Source organism: Muntiacus reevesi, chromosome 11 (genome assembly GCF_963930625.1).
Source record: "Muntiacus reevesi chromosome 11, mMunRee1.1, whole genome shotgun sequence".
Classification (NCBI taxonomy): Eukaryota; Metazoa; Chordata; class Mammalia; order Artiodactyla; family Cervidae; genus Muntiacus; species Muntiacus reevesi.
This window is the reverse complement of record NC_089259.1, coordinates 24966437-24984345: the sequence shown is the minus strand read 5'-3', so window position 1 is coordinate 24984345 and position 17909 is coordinate 24966437. Positions and strand designations below refer to the sequence as shown.

The following is a 17909-nucleotide window of genomic DNA, read 5'->3' as shown; positions in this document are numbered from 1 at the left end:
TGAGGACCCCTATTCAGGGCTGAATGAACCCCTCCAAATAACCCACTCAACCTCTTTTTTGCCCATGCTTGTATTGGAAAATCATGAAGAATTTCTTTTCATAGTTTACTCTGCATATTTTCACACATTATCTCATTCAAAATAAATCATTTTACAAGTGAGATAGTTGACACTCAGAAGCCAAGGTGAGACTCAAGAGGCCAGGGTGGAGACATGCCCCAGCCTGCTGAGCTGTTCCTCTTCTCCCCAACTCCTGCGGGAGGAGTCTGTTTCCGACCGGCATCCTCATGACCACAGGCCTACAACCTCTGCGCATGCAGGAGCCTTAGATCACCTCTCTTTTTCTCTCAAAATCCACAGAATGAACATTTGCCCAAAGGGCCCCTATCAATCCTACCAAAATATCACCTCAAACTGAACGCAAAGCATCCATAGCTTCCTAAATGATCCTCTTAATAATTATAATGGCCCTATTGGAGACAGAAGTAGTTTTGCAATCTTACTTTTAACCATGGTGGCCTATCACCTAAAAGTTCATGTTCAGACACAAGCACATACATTACATTCAAGCTTTGAGAAAGCTTGAGAAGCATCAGGACTCCCTGATCAAGTTTTAGTCTGAGTGGAAAAACTCCACAACATTCAAAACTCTGAGAACCACTACAGTCCATCTGAGATTGGTTAAATCCATGGATGTAGAACCTGCGGATGCAGAGGGACAGCCATACTTCAAAATGAAAACACCTGAACAAACAGTAGATGAGAAAAGTTTCTCTAAACTTTGTTTTAACAGAGCTTTCTGAGAATTCAGCTGCCAGAGATAGACAGAAGACTTACCCTCAGCACCCAGAGAATGGGAGAATTCTGCTGCCACAAATCCCCCTCCAGGGACCTTCCAGCCAGGCAGGAGAGTGACCATTCACACCAGCACCTGGATGAGAATTGTGAAAATGTGTCACAAACCTTATCAGAACTTCCTACACTTCCCCACAGAAGCTCTGACCACCAATGTGCCCTTAATATGCTGATAGTATATAAACCGTTACCTGTGGCAGTTCAAAGAGATTCTCCTTATAGAATGCTGCTTCATGAGTGTGCAATAACATTTTCTCCTGTTACTCTGAAGAAAACTCCAGATTGTCAATTAATTCGCAGGCCCCAATGGCCACCTCACTTCAGACCTCACTTGGTCAAGGAAAAGTTTTCTTGCCAGATCTCCAAAATCAACAAGCCACTGAAATGACCCTGCTCCCCCTCACCTCCAGGATTCCTGCCATGAGAGAATAAACCCGTTTGTTTAAGCCACTATTGGTTGGATTTTCTGCAACTTGAAGCAGAAAGAAGAGCCAGTAGTTCACCCTGTTCATTCTTTTTGAGCCAAGACACAAGTGCCCACTCTCCATTCCCCCCAAAAATGGGAAAAGTCATAGTTCAGACTTGGACCCCAGAAGAATCACAAAAGAAAGTGGAACCCTGTCTGGTCAGATCGATGTTCCAACTCCTATATATTGCTAATGTAGATCAGTTTCTTACACTTTTTCTTTGCACAACCTATATCAACTCTGGATTAATCTGGTAAAGTGAATAAGACATTTTAAGAACACTGCCATGGCTTTCAAAAACCCCTTTATTGTTCAGAAAATGTTTAGTTTGAAAAAAAAAAGCAACTATGTGTTTTCATAATTAAATGACACTGTTTTCCCTAAAGTCCTTAGTTTGTTGAGGGACGTTTGGAGCTAGATGATGAAAGGCAGATGGAGAAATGCTGAAAAGGCAGATCACCCAGAAAAGTTTCTCAAGAGGATCCCCCAGCCAAAGACCTCCCCATGTCTGTGTCATTTTTCAGTTTCTGGGATTCCTAGTGGCCCAACCTATGACAGTTTGCAGCAAGTGTCAGTCACAGAGACACACAGTGTGGCACAGCCACTGGGAGCCATTTCCTAACTTCTCGGGTCCCCGCACATCCTCCCTTCTCCAAGGAGAAATTAGAGTCCTTGAGCTGAATGTGTGTTTCTTCCACAGTTAGCAGTAGAGGAGGAAGCAGCGGTGGGAGTGAGCTGAGTTCTAGAGTGGGCTGAAAGAAGCAGGATGGAAGGATGGGAAGTAATGAGCACCACACCCAGACCTGTGTCCCAGTGGGAAGCATTCAGAAACTTTGAGAAACTGAATGGGAACTTGAACTACAAAGCCCAAACCTTTAAATTAACCTGGAAGTTGGCAAGACTCTAATAGAATATTTTCAAATTTTAAAAGCTCCGTGAAAACTATTTGAATCTCAGTATCTTCATTCACAAAATCAAAGTATGGGAATAAGTGGGTCCTGAGATTCTCGAGGCTCTGAGATCTTATAATTCTATAATTGTATTCATGAGAGGATTTTGGCCATAGCTTTTCAAGTTAAATCCATATCTCTTTCAATAGCCTGAAGAAAGAAAGTTCATGAGTTTGAAAAAGAAATTCTCATATTACCCCCCCAGTGGAAAAGCTAGTGCATTTACTTCCAGCCCAACAATTGAGTCTCATAAATCAGCAGGTTCGGTAAATGCTTCTGTAAATTTTTTTTAAAACACACAACATGTACCAAAGACAGGGGCTGCATTCAGGATTCAAAGAAAGATAAGATACAGCATCTGCCTTCCTTGCTTAGCTTACACCAACAATTTTTCAAATACTTGTTCCAAATATTATTGAATAAATTAATGAAAACTTATTGTGACCCTGTAATAATTATTCTAAGGGGAAGAATCTTCCTTTTTGTTAGCAACACCTGAGGCTGTTAACATAAAAGAGAATTTTCTTATTCCTCTGGCTGAGTGTTTTCGGCCTAGCACCCAATAGTCCATAATGAGGGTGTGGACTGATGTTGGATGAATAGCAGAGCAGGGTACCCCTACCCATTCTGAATGCTTTCTTGCACAAACATGAGTAAACATGTTATGAAGGGTTAGGTATTTCTTTGTTGAAGGGTTCAGGTAATTTTTCCAAAAGCTGACAGAGGAGAGAAGTGAGGGTGAAGGATGGGATCAGTTACTATGCCAGTGAGCACCCCAATCTCTCCAACCTCAAAAGGAAGAGGCTCTTCTTTCAAAGGTGCCCCATATGGATGATCCAGTTTCTTCTCTTATTCTATTCTTCTGTCTCCCCCGTTAAGACCTATGACCTAACATCACAGTCTCCCTCCTTATCTCAGTTCAGGTCAGTTTAGTCACTCAGTCGTGTCCTACTCTTTGTGACCCCATGAATCACAGCACGCCAGGCCTCCCTGTCCATCACAAACTCCAGGAGTTTACTCAAACTCATACCCATCGAGTCGGTGATGCCATCCAGCCATCTCATCCTCTGTTGTCCCCTTCTCCTTCTGCCACCAAACCCTCCCAGCACCAGGGTCTTTTCCAATGAGTCAGCTCTTCACATCAGGAGGCCAAAGTACTGGAGTTTCAGCTTCACCATCAGCCCTTCCAATGAACACCCAGGACTGATCTCCTTTAGGATGGACTGGTTGGATCTTCTTGCAGCCCAAGGGACTCTCAAGAGTCTTCTCCAACACCACAATTCAAAAGCATCAATTCTTTGGTGCTCAGCTTTCTTCACAGTTCAACTCTCACATCCATACATGAGCACTGGAAAAGCCATAGCCTTGACCAGACGGACCTTTGTTGGCAAAGTAATATCTCTGCTTTTTAATATGCTGTCTAGGTTGGTCATAAATTTCCTTCCAAGGAGTAAGTGTCTTTTAATTTCACAGCTGCAATCACCATCTGCAGTGATTTTGGAGCCCCCAAAAACAAAGTCTGACACTGTTTCCACTGTCTCCCCATCTATTTCCCATGAGGTGATGGGACCAGATGCCATGATCTTAGTTTTCTGAATGTTAAGATTTAAGCCAACTTTTTCACTCTCCTCTTTCACTTTCATCAAGAGGCTTTTTAGTTTCTCTTCACTCTCTGCCTTAAGGGTGGTGTCATGTGCATATCTGAGGTTATTGATATTTCTCCTGGCAATCTTGATTCCAGCTTGTGCTTCTTTCAGCCCAGCGTTTCTCATGATGTACTCTGCATAGAAGTTAAATAAGCAGGGTGACAATATACAGCCTTGACATACTCCTTTTCCTATTTTGAACCAGTCTATTGTTCCATGTCCAGTTCTAACTGTTGCTTCCTGACCTGCATACAGGTTTCTCAAGAGGCAGGTCAGGTGGTCTGGTATTCCCATTTCTTAAAGAATTTTCCAGAGTTTGTTGTGATACACACAGTCAAAGGCTTTGGCATAGTCAATAAAGCAAAAATAGATGTTTTTCTGGAACTCTCTTGCTTTTTCAATGATCCAGCGGATATTGGCAATTTGATCTCTGGTTCCTCTGCATTTTCTAAAACCAGCTTGAACACCTGGAAGTTCATGGTTCATGTATTGCTGAAGCCTGGCTTGGAGAATTTTGAGCATTACTTTACTAGCGTGTGAGATGAGTGCAATTGTGCAGTAGTTTGAGCATTCTTTGCTATTGCCTTTTTTGAGACTGGATAGAAAACTGAACTTTTCCAGTCCTGTGGCCACTGCTGAGTTTTTTAAATTTGCTGGCATATTGAGTGCAGCACTTTCACAGCATCATCTTTCAGGATTTGAAATAGCTCAACTGGAATTCCATCACATCCACTAGCTTTGTTCGTAATGCTGCTTCCTAAGGCCCACTTGACTTCACATTCCAGGATGTCTGGCTCTAGGTGAGTGATCACACCATTGTGATTATCTGGGTCGTGAAGATCTTTTTTGTACAGTTCTTCTGCGTATTTTTGCCACCTCTTCTTAATATCTTCTGCTTCTGTTAGGTCCATACCATTTCTGTCCTTTATCTCCTTAGCTCAGAATATCCCAAATCCTCTAACAAATAATTATTTGTTAGAATAACTGACTCAAGTCAGTTCGTTAGAAACTCTGGTCAATTTGTTAGAAACTGACTCTAGTCAGTTTCTGCTTCTTGGAAATTTCACAACTTAATGCACCCAGTACATAGCAAAGCTTTCTCCTAGACACAATTTCTGCTGGTACATAAACTGAAAAGAGGGTTCCCTAGCCCCACTTAGGAAATGAGGAACTCACAATCCTTGGATTTAGGTTGATGGTGAAAGGAGAGAAATGGTAGAGCTTTCTCTGGGGATTGTGGTGATTTTTATCCAAATACAGCAGCAATGCCCCCATCCTGAAAAGAAACATAAGTGGACTAACTTCCTTCCACTGGCCATGTGTACTTGCCCTAGTAGTATTACTTTAAGAGTAAGGGTTTACATTTATCCACCACACTGAGAATAAAGAGATAGGCAAGCAGATATTGATAAACAGACAGAAAAAGGAGTGACTCCATTTAATGAGAGTGAGAAAGGCTTCACAATGTGATATTTAACTTCACATATGAAAGAAGTTCACCAGGCACAGAGGTGGTATAAGGATGGAAATTCTGAGGTCATATTTCAGGTAAGGGGAAAATATGAGCAAGTCACAGAGGCATGAATATGTCTGGTGTGTTAAAGACATTAAAAGGTAGTCATTCTAAGAGTATTTTGGGAATCATAGACCTGTAGCTTCCTTCCTAGTTGCTGCTCTACGAAAAGACTTTTGAAGGCTCAGACAACTTTTGAGAAATAACAATGGGAGACTCTGAGATGGTCCCCAGCTAACTTTATAAACATCCTGCTAATGTTAAATGAAGCTGTCTAGAGGAGAACGGAAGCAGAGTCAGAAAGGGAAGAACAAAGCCGTGTGCACTGCTGTTTGTACAGACTATGTCCCAAATAAATTATAAACTTCAGTTCTATCTGTCATTCCATGGCTTCTTAAAGTGAGTAATTCAATCTGACCCTTATTTTCCACAAACCAATTTAAGCAAAAAAAAAAAAAGAAAAAAAGTTATCATGGAGTTACTCCACAGGAAGCATGAGATCCTGCAAGGATAAAGTAATTACAATACAGCAGGATAGCATGATAGAAGAGATCACTGATCGAGAAGAAAGACTGAAAAGTGCCAACAGAAAGGTGTAATCTAAGAAATGAGAGATGATGTCTAAATAGAGGCATCAGTGAAGGCTTCCTGAGGGAAACAGTAAGCTAGGACATGAAGACTGGGAAGGAGTTTGGCAGGTAAAAATGTAGCAGGAAGGCAATTCAAGAAGAAGTAGCATGAGGCTGGGAAACCACAGTCATGTATAGAGTGTCCTGTGAAACTTCTGGAGATGATGGAAATATTCCATGTTTATACCATCCAGTACAATAGTTACAAGTTACATGGGGCTACTGAGCACTTTAAATTTAGCTAGTGCAACTGAGGAACTGAATTTGTCATTTAATATAATTTTAATTAACTTAACTAGCCATGGTGTAAATAAACAAAGACCAACCAAACAAGAACAGGCTAAGTCTCTTTACACAGAGTTTGCACTAACAAGGGAGTCACACACTGTCAGTCTGCACTCCGCATTTTATGGAGGCTCAAAGGCAGGCAGGGGAGTGGGAGAGCTTAATGGTGGAAAAAAGGGAAGGCTTCAGGTGTGCCCTGACTGGCGACTGTCAGCCTGGGGAAGGTGCAGGCATTTAGAAGTGGTGCAACCTATGTGGTTGGTTAGGGGTACACAGTTGGCTTTCTCTGATTTGTCTTATGCTGGAAATGGACACAAAAAAGAGAGAAACTGTCAGTTATGAGTCAAGTCCTGGTTTGGGGGGGCACCACTGTTGTAGGGGTTATTGTTCAGCTTCCTGGAGTGTTGCTAGAGATAGAGGTCTGACTTCCTACAGTTTTGACATATAGACAACAAGCTGGTTACAGTAGATCATGGGCTGGTGTTCTGGGCTATCTGCTGCAGATGGTGTGTCAGAGTTCTATTTTCATATGTGGTCTTCACATCTGTATATGCGTTCTCTCACCACTAAAGGCTAGTGACTGCAGCATCAGACAGTGCAGTCCTGTAGCAACAAGAGATTTGCTTTGGTGGAATATAGGATGTGTTTCCAGAAATGGTAGGAAATAAGGCTGAGAAGAGAGAGAGAAGACCAGAATGTGGAAACCAGTGTGCCAGTCTAAAGAATTTGTATTTGTTTTGTTACATCAATAAAGTATCATGGGAAATTTAAGAGCTGGAAGCTACACGATCACAGCTTTGTTTTATACGGATTAATCTAATTTTAACATGTAAAATGGAACTGAAAAAGAAGTTACTAGAAATAGGTCAACATACTTTCATAGTCCAAGCAAGAGGAAGTGAGGCTGCAGGATGCTAGACATGTGAATGAAAAGCAGTGAGCAGGGGCAAAAACAATTCGGATGCACTACCCGGAGTTCTTGAAATCTGATTGGATATGAGGAATTAAAACACAAGATGCTTCCCAATGACTTTTGAGCCCAGAGTATGTGGAAGATCATAGATCTTTGAAGGAGTAAGAAAGTAAAGAAATAGCAAGGTTGGAGAATAGGGCAAAGAGCGGGAAAATGATGAGTTTGGGTTTCAGACTAGTCAGCCTCAACAGATTAAAAACAAATAAAAATTAGGAAAAATAAGTCAGAAGAAACCAAAAGAAAACATATATTCAAACAAGAGAAAGAACTCCTGAAAGATTAATAAATAGATATGCCAATCAAAAATTACATTATTTAATGGGGAAGGTCCTCTAGAGAAGGAAATTGCAACTCGTTCCAGTATTCTTCCCTGGGAAATGCCATGGATGGAAGAGCCTGGTGGGCTACAGTCCATGGGATTGCAAAAGACTTGGATATAACTTAGCAAATTAACAATAAACAACAACACTCAATAAACAATTATGTTCAGTTCAGTTGCTCAGTTGTGTCTGACTTTTTGCGACCCCATGGACTGCAGCATGCTAGGCCTCCCTGTCCATCACCAAATCCTGGAGTTTACTCAAACTCATGTCCATTGCGTAGGTGATGCCATCCAACCATCTAATCCTCCGTCATCCCCTTCGCCTCCTGCCTTCAATCTTTCCCAGCATCAGGGTCTTTTCAAATGAGTCAGCTCTTCCCATCAGGTGGCCAAAGTATTGGAGCTTCAGCTTCATCATCAGTCCTTCCAATGAATATTCAGGACTGATTTCCTTTAGGATGGACTGGTTGGATCTCCTTGCAGTCCAAGATTCTTTCAAGAATCTTCTTCAACACCACAGTTCAAAAGCATCAATTCTTCTGTGCTCAGTTTTCTTTATAGTGCAACTCTCACACCCATACATGACTACTAGAAAAACCATAGCCTCGACTGGATGGACCTTTGTTGGCAATTATGTATTCTACTTCAATCCACAGATTATGCTTAAGACACAGTTTTCAGATGGTCTCAATTAAATTAAGAGTCTGTTCAACATAAACAGCAATATCAGGAGGGTTTTTTTTATTTTGTTTTGTTTTTTTAGATAAAAGACCTGATTTGGCTCTCTGTTCTGCTTGAGTTTTATTAGTTGATTAAAATAAACAAATCTAAACAAATGTTCTTAGTAACATGCTCTGCTATTAATTAATACAACCTTTGTAAGAGGACTTCCACACTTTTCAAGAGATTGTAATCAAGGAAATACTGGTTTCACAGAAGAGATTGAGTGCTCATCAAGGCTTTGGTGTCAATTATTATCTCCTCTTCCTGGTTATTCAGTCTCATTTGGTTCACAGAAACTTTTTTTTATTCTTATCCCATTGTATCATTTTTTCTTGGTGCTTCTGTGGCAAAGGTTATTCAAATTCAAGCACACCAGCTCCCTGAGTAGGTGATACTCAACAGCCAGGACCCTTCCTATTAACCACTTTCCTGCAGCTGTCATCCGTCCAACATCTCACATGGAAACTGAGCAGTGAGGGGTCTTCTAGTTCAAAGGCAGTTGACAAACCTGACAAAGATGGCCTCCTCCCAAACGACCAACACCATGTGAGATCTCAGAAGCCAGAGAGTCTTGTTCAGTTCAATGCCACCTTTGAAGTCCCTCATTCAAAGGGGTCCCTCAAACCACTTTTGCTGAATCAATCACTAAAACAAAAAAAGGGGGGGAGTCTAAAAAGCAAGGTGAAAAACTTGACATATGCTACCTCCTCAAGGATCATTACATCCTTCATTTAAGTACTTGCTGAGTGCAAACTACAGGTCAGACAGTAGTAGCCCGCTGCCTGATATACAGAGAAAAATAGCATACAGCCCCCCGTCTTCCAAAAATACTTTAAATTAAAATCTTTCTTATCTGTATTTTCATGTAAAGTTGACAACTTATCATGCTTAATTCCTATGCCATTTAATACGCAGCACTGTGCTGCACTTATGCTCAAAATCTTTATTAAAAAAAAAAAAACCAACAGTGTTGAAGGATATCACTGTCACTTCTCAGGAATGCCAGGTCCTTTCTGTTTGTCAGCTCTCTCACTTTAGCAGTTTAAACAAGAAGATTCGATTGAAAAGTAAAAACACAACTCAGCTATTTCATGCTGAGGAAGTAAACGTGCTAGTTTAAAGAACATTTTTTCTAGTCTCATAACAAAATCCAAACAAGCTAAAAATCAAATGTAAGTTCTTTGTTTCAATAATCCCCCTTAAAAAAGTGAATCTTTACAGACCAGACTATATAAGTTAACTAACGTGAAACTTTCAAACTTAATTTATTATTTAAAAGAAAAATTTTATTGGAGGATAGTTGCTTCACAATGTGTTAGTTTCTGCTGTATAGTGAAGTGAATCAGCCACACGTATACATATATCCCCTCTTCCTTGGATACTCCTCTCATTTAGGTCACCACAGAGCATTAAGTAGAATTCTCTGTTATCCAGTCAGTTCTCATTAGTTATCTATTTTATATATAGTACTGTATATAAGCCAATCCCAACCTCCCAATCCATCCCACCCTCCTTCCCCCACTGGTATCCACACATTTGCTCTTCTAACTTCATCTTACCTTAAATCAAGATTCTCTCCAAAATCAAATAAAACAAAAAACCTGGATATTTAATCAACTGGTTTCAAAAATACATAAAGGAAAGTAATTAAGATATACTGATGATAACAAATGCATAATAATAAAATTGTGGTCACTTAACTTCAGTTGGCTTTTCTTTTACAGCCTGAATATTTCACAGATAAAAAAGCAGTCATAAACAGGATTTGGTTTGAATCTGTGACTATACATTTTTAGAGCAATTTTAGTTATCACTCATGTAATATATGCAAATCTGGAGTTGAATACAGCCTCAGGTGTTAAAATTTTTATTCTCAGCCTTAAGGAAAGTATTAATGAACCACAGTTCTGATTGCCAAAGCCAAAGTAAAATATCTCACTGCTGTAGTGATCTAGAAACCAGTAGTTCTAGTTGAGTATTTTCAAAATTCCAAAAGAGCCTCTAAAAATGGATATCATTCTGAAAGCAATGATCCAACACCATCCTCAGTGGTAAATTTTTCTCCCTGGGATTTTTGCCAGCCTGGAAAAAGATCACTACTACATTCAGATAGATTTATTTCCAATAGATAAATAACCCACATATAGGAAAGTCACCTAATGCTATACCGAGCTCTCAGACTCTCCTCATCGCTCCACTCCCTCAGATTGCATTTCTTGGAAGCAGAACAAGACTTAAGGAAGTCTCAGAGCCATTGCGTGCCCCTTCTGCATGCTGCTCTGCCCTTCACAGTCTCTGCTTCCACCCTCCTTACAGTCCCATCATATGAATAAATGCTTATCAAGCTTCCTAAAGAAAGAGGTCAGCACTTTCAAGAAGCAGCATGTCTGATGAGGCCAAGAACAGTGGACATTGGGTTCATTCTTATTTCAAAGAGACTATCTATCTGAAGGGTTCTGGCAAGCGTAACAACCCAACTCAGGCCAATGTAGTCAGAAAGAAGATTTCATCAAAACACCACGGAGCTCACAGAATAGAATTAGGAAGATTGTAAAACCAGCCTGGAGGATATACATATGGAAAAGATGCCCTCTTCACAGGAAGGAGCCATCATGAAAACAGTAACAAGGGGATTGGAGAAACAGTCCAGCACCCCCACCCCCTTAGACTAAGACTGGCCAGCTAACGTGGACCCTGATTCCTCTCGACTGCATTAACTGTGACCCCAAGCCAGGGTTGGCTCTGATATCTGTACCAATCCCAGAAGAGCAGTACAGTGACAATATGAATACCCAGGACCTAAAATGAAAACTGACATAATGACCAGGCTCAGAACTGAAGCTGTCCAAGGCACAAAGAAGTCCAAGGCAAAATTAACAAAGGCTGATGACTCATAAACTTGCAGTAAAGGAACCCAGCTCTGCCCTTGTTCTTGATTCAGTAGGGGTCCAGGGGTGTAGGTTCTATGGAAGTTAAAAGAGCAAATACTGAGAACATGTCTGATTGGCAAGCATTCTGTTGAGGTGGGATTTTTTAGGTGAGGAGATTTTCTAACTGGTCTTCAGGTATATGTGACAGTCCCTCATTCACTACAATGGGAGTGGGGGGGTGCATAAATGTTCAATTTTGAGGACACTTCGAAAGAGAAAGAATTGTTCAATGTCAGGGGCAGTGGGATTTCTATTCTGCCCATTATGTAGAACAAGACAGGGTGGAAGGGATGGAGGGGTGCTTTTTACAGCAATGGTCCTTGTGGCAAGCTGACTCCCAGGACAGGCATTTTCTCAAAGTTTAGGAGAGAAACTGGGTCAGGAACCAAGGGAGACCCCGAGTGGCACAGATACAAACCAGAGAAAGCGGGTGCAGGGTAGCACTGACAATTGTTTTCCAGCAGTTTTCTGCCATCTCAGCTGAATTTTACTAGTCCAACTGTAGAAACAGCAGGTATCCACAGAAGAGTCTGGGTTTTCAGATCTCCCAAATACAATATTTCCATCACTGGGATTGTGAGCTGCTGGTCATCAGAACTGCAGATTGCCTTTGCATTGTGTTTCCTCTATGCAATTAGACATTAAGAACTCTTTCACATGAAAATAAGGATGCTACACAGAACACGTGCTATGGACTAAATGTTTGTGTCCCTGCCCAAATTCATATTTTGGAACCCTAAGCACTCAATGGGATGGTTATTAGGAGGTGGGGCTTTGGGAGTTAAGTAGGATTAAATGAGGTCATGAGGGTGGAGCCCTCTCAAAAGGTATTAATGCTCTTCAGAGTCATGAGAAAGACTTCGTCTCTCTGCTTTCTGCCACTAGAGGACACAACTGGAAGTCTGCAACACAGAAGAGGGCTCTGACTAGAACTCGACCATGCTGGCGCCCTGGTCTTTGGCTTCCAGGCTTCAGAACTGTGATAAATAAATATCTGTTGTTTAAAAATCAGTCAGTCCATGGTGCTTCTGTTATAGCAGCCATGACTATGTCACTAACATATCGGTAAGGCTACTATTAAAAGGCATTGGGTAGCCCCTGAACCTGATCCAACAATACAAAATTATAAAATTGTTCTCCAAACTGGCCCTACAGCACTGTGCCTTTCAAGTTAATAGCTTAACCTCTATCATTTCTTCGTATACCACTGTAAGTGTATATATGTGTGTTGTGTATATGGGTACACACTAGATTGAGGATCTGGGTTGGAATGAATAAAAAGAAAAGAAAAAGAAAAACTAAGAAGTTTAGAAAACATTTGGGAAAATGTCTGTGGTTTCTACATAGCATGATGTAAATTTTACGTAAATACATATACTTGGCACCTTAATTTAGCTTTCAGTAAAAACCTAGTGATGACCATTACTTTTAACTTTCCATTAGCTTTTCACCATGTTCCTTATGAAATTACCTAGTCAACATTCTCATGCAAAATTTATCTTAAATGCTTAGTACCAATCTCTTTGATTAAGTGCCTCCTAACAAAAGCAAAGAAGAGAAAAAATGTTGTTCAATCTATCCACTTGTTTAAATTAAAATCAAACGTCTGGAGTAAAGAAGTATCTTTAATAAAATACTTATCACACTGAGAGCTTTAAATACCAAATATCACTGTGTATGAAACACCCACATCTTTGAAAGAAAGGACCAAAAAAACCCTACCATGAATTCATCAGGAGTTAATATATAGTTTTAATGGTATTTGTGTATTTTTTCTGATATTTTCTGAAAATGCAGAAGGGAGTGTTAATTTTTCCAAACACATTTTCTTTTACTTACCAACAAAAGTTAGTTTGAACAAAGCAGCTTTTCATATTTTTCTTTATTAAATTCACACCTGTACACAAATTGCTCTTCTCATTTGTAGTTTTGGTGTTCTGATTATTGTTGCTTTCTCCTTGTTGTTTTGCAAGTCCATAATTTGATGGTTGCCTTGGCAATATAAAAGTGGATTCAAACCTTCTCAAAGGCATCTCTATGCCACATTATATATTGGATTTCATTCAGGTGTATTCTCCTTTCTAATTTTTCCTTTTGTGAAATTCAAAGTTACTCCTTCCTTTGTCATCCTGATTTCCATTTTCTAAATACTTTTCTAACTGCCAGTATGTCTTTATTCTATTCAAATGAAAATTGAGTCCATGATTTTGTATGCATTTGAAAAATACACATTTGCACTTGCTTTTTAACCAGTACGGTGACTGGGCACCGTGTTCCACCTGCACAGACAATCACTCACACCTACCATGTCTGATAGCTACCCTAGCAGGGGTTCCAGGAGGTCTAAGATCTGGGGTGTAGGGCAGTCAGGAACCATGGGGCTGGGGAGCACCTGGTGAATTCCACTGAGCCATTAGGCAGCACTATTCCTTAGGGTGGCAGAGAGTTTCTGCTGCAGTGGCTGGTCCAATCTCTCCCTCTTCCGTGGGTCATTGTGTAAAGAAGCTATATCTTAAATGTAAAGTGCAAAGTCTCATAAATATAAAGAGACACCAGGTGCAGATTTGTAATAAGGGCTGAGTACTTAGAGTGGAAACTGTCCAGAATCAGTGCTATAAATGACTCAGATTGTCAGCATACTAGATTGATGGAGTTACAGAATTTTAATGCAGAAACTTGGGGTAATTTTACTCAGGATTTCTTTCTTAATCAATAAGAAACCTATAGGACATCCCTATATTTCAGTAGGTAAACTGTAGTGGGATCAAGCACCACTCACATTAGATGAAAATTTTAGGCTGCAAGTGTGTGTGTTTCTCCAAAAAACAAAAAACAAACAACAAAAAAACACCTTTTTTTTTTTTACATTCTTATAGAGGCCTATAACAAACAGATCTTGTTGCAGTTTGCATTTAGTTTAGGTGATAAATTAAATGGTTTTCCTACTTTTGACCAACAAAAGGATAAAAATGACTGATTCGGTCCAACCTTCCATTTCCACACAAAAGCTATCTTGCTATTTATTATTTTATAGCAGAAACTGTCAAGACATAAAAATTTATGAGACAAATTTATTTGAAAAAGTAAGTTGTAGTTAATAACACAGATCTGAAAACAAAGCAAAATTATTTAGGCACCACTAAGATAAATATTTTAATTATCAATATCAGCACTGCTGCCAAGTTAAAACATATTCTTAATCATAAGAAACAACTTGCTTGTGGCAGTGGTTCTGGGATTAATTAAAAAATGAGGGAAGTCCACTTCATCACTGCAGTTCAGAAATGTTATTCTTTCAGATATCTTTTTAGTTAAAGTTAACAGATACCAATTGAGCTTTGACCATATACTAGACACTATATTGGGTTCTATGGGAAGACAAGGATGAACAAGGCCATAGGTAAGCCTTTAAAGATATTAGGGTCTAACAGGGAAGAAAAAAAGATATAAATAAGGGACAAAATGCAATCATTTAAAGCACAACTATTTATAAAGGATTAGGTTCAAATGAAATTGGAAGAAAGTTCACAATAACAAAGGCTTACTTAACAAGATTAAATTATCTTTAAAAAAATTCTTAAATTTTTGTCTCTCTACAAAAATATGGAATAGGCAGTTCAAAACTGGAGGGTTTTCTACAGCATCAAGGGCCCAGGCTTCTACATTATTGATCTGTCATTTACAGCCTCCGTTGCCAATGTTATCATAGACCTGGATGGCTGCTCCAGCTCCAGTCATCTCACCTGCATTCATGACAGCAGAAAGGAAGAAAGAGAAGGAGAAACATCTCCCCTTAAGGATTATTCTCAGAAGTTACACATTTCACTTCCCCTTATATCCTATCAACTAGACCTAGCTCACATGACCATACCTGGCTACAAGGAAGTTAGAAATGTGGCCTTTATTCTTAACATACATGTGCCTGGGTAACACTCATGTATTCTATTACTATGGAAGGAAAAATAAAGCTACTAGAAGACAATTAGTTGTCTCTGCAACATCTATAGTGACACAATTGGAAAGGAGAAGGTAAATCCTTCTCTGCTGACAAGAAAGGTGTCCAATAAATATTTCCAAGTGAAAAGGCACATTATGGGGTCTATTAGCATCCATTCAATATTTTTTTAAATGGTATATGTTTACCAGTGTCTGGAAAAAGTCCTGAAAGTAACACTTGCCATTGGTTTACTCTAGGGAATAAATGGGACTGAGGAAGGGAGAGAAGAGGAAATATATCTACTTCTTCAATTTTTGAATTTTTTGTTAGAATGTCTTGAGAACTTGTATTCTGCTGTCATTTTAAAAACCAGGGGGTTAAAAAGAACAGAATACAAGGAAGAATGTAATAAGACCTTTCAGAGTAAAACAGCAAATAACAGATGAAAGCAAACTAGGGATGGCTTTTGACTTAGGGTGGTTTTGAGCTATCCTTTTAAAATAATAAGCTTTAAACTGGTACAAATTTGAGAAGAAGATAATCCTGTCATAGAGTAAAGCTTGAGTTGATTCAAATAGTAAGGGATTATAACCTGTGTCCACTGCCCTGAATGCAGTTGCAATGGATTATCATGAGCAGGAAAACTGGAAAATGTATTGAAACAAGATTACAGAGTGCCTTGAAGGATTTGCTGAAGTTTTGGTTTCTACTCTGAAGCTGAAGGAACTTCAAAGATTTCCAAGCAAGGTAGTATCAATGACTATATTTGAAAAGATGATCTGGGCAGTAAGTGGAAGAATATTCTGATCAAATGAAATATTGAATTTGGAAAGGCTTGTTAGGAGGCCTGACACCTCAGGTCCTAGATGGTGAGGTTCCATATTTGGTTAGAAGCACTAGGGGTGGAAGGACTGGAAAAACTCCAAGTATACTGGGAAGATAGAGCAACAGTCCCATTACCCAGTTTGCTTTAGGAGGTGAAAGAGGAAGGTTGAGAACAACACTCTGAGTAATTCAGGGAAATGTTGACATTATTAACACAAAAGAAGAAACATATTTATTTGAAGCAGAGGTTTAATTCCACTTTGCATCTTTTCAGAACACAGGTTTGTCCTCAGGATGAAAGTAAGGACTAGAAATACAGCTTATTGATAATTTGTGGTAATACATTGATAATATGTACATTCAAAGCAGAGAACAGTGAGAGGGAAGTGGACCCAGAATCTTAAGAAGGAGAGGAGAAGGGAACGAAAGTGAGCACAAACTTAGAAAAACAAAATATTTCATTATGTTCATGAAAGCATTGATTCCACTAATTCTCACCTTTCTATGAGCTAGCAAAAACTATGTCACTTATGTTACAGGGAAGAAAATAAGGAGTAGGCCTTCATTCATTTAATAACCATCTATTAAGCTCTTATTAGACATGAGTACTAAGCTAGGCTCTGAGGATTCAAGGTGAGCAAATTAGTCCAAGCTTCTGCTTTCATAGTACTTACATTCTTGTGCAGTAAACAGTCAACAAAAAAGAAATAATGAGTTAGACAACCACGGTTTGAGTGCAATAAAGGAAACAGGTAGAGTGATGCAATAGAGTACCCGGGGAAGGTTGCTTCAGAGAAATAACTAAGAGAAGTCCTCCTTGCAGAGGTGAACTTCGCCTTGAGATTTGAAAAATAAGGATGAAAAGAAGTGGCAAAAGTCATTCCACCCACAAGGTGAAAATAAGAGCTCAAAACAGAAAAGGACCTGGTGTGTTTAAGAAACATGAAGAACCTACTGTGTTGCTGCTTACTGAGCAAATAGCAGAGCTTGGTGGTCTACAGTCCATGGGGTCACAAAGAGTAGGAAACGACTGCACATAGCAGAGTAAAATGAGACGGGATTGGAAAGATGAAAAGAGAGCAGAACCTTGTAAGTCACAGTAAATAGCCAGGGCTTCATTATCTGAAGGAAGAAGGAGCCAAGTGAAGGGTCTTAAGCAGGGAAGGGACATAATCCAATTCACATGTTAGAAAAGGTCAAGAGTGGAAGATCAAGACATAAGATATAATGGCAGTCTGACTCAAGGTAGTGAACGAGACATGGAGAGAAAAATAATTTGAGATACACTGAAGGTGAAACTTACAGAACTTACTACTGGAGAGAAGAGAGGGAAGATAAAGAATCAAGGATAACTCCTATTTTTGAGGCTTGGCAACTAAGTGGATGATGGTACCATATACGGAGAAGGGAAAGACTGGGAAGGGGGCTACTTTGGGCACAAGAATGATGGGGGTGTAGGAAAGGGTTGAGGAGATAGCTATCAAAATCTGCATTTTAGAAATATTTAATACTAATACTAAAATGACTATTAGACATTCAAATAAAATTGTCAAGTTGGCAGTTGTCAATTTGTACAACTACAAATTTGAAGTCTGTTGGAATATACAGGGATTTAAAATCTTAGGACTGGGTAAGTTTATAGATCAGGAAGAGAAAATCGATAGAAAAGAAAATCTGACCAAATAACTGAGTCCCAAAGTCAGAAAACTCACTCTGGCCGCTTCCAAGAACCAGAGTCGACCTTAGCAATCATTTTATCTAGTCAAGTAGTACTGGGATGGCCAAGGTCATTTTTTGGAACTTGGCTAAATGGGGGTAGAATTATGAATATATTTAGTAGGTTCAGTAAGCCAT

At 39.5% G+C, this 17909-nt stretch overlaps 1 long non-coding RNA gene across 1 annotated transcript in view; it reads right to left on the bottom strand.

The window, feature by feature from the left end:
* The window catches only part of LOC136144081 (uncharacterized), a 351985-nt gene that overhangs the window by 99780 nt on the left and 234296 nt on the right, over window positions 1-17909 (bottom strand). Inside the window, exon 4 of the long non-coding RNA XR_010658477.1 lies at window positions 838-931. This is a non-coding gene — a long non-coding RNA (uncharacterized lncRNA). The remainder of the gene's footprint in view (window positions 1-837; window positions 932-17909) is intronic.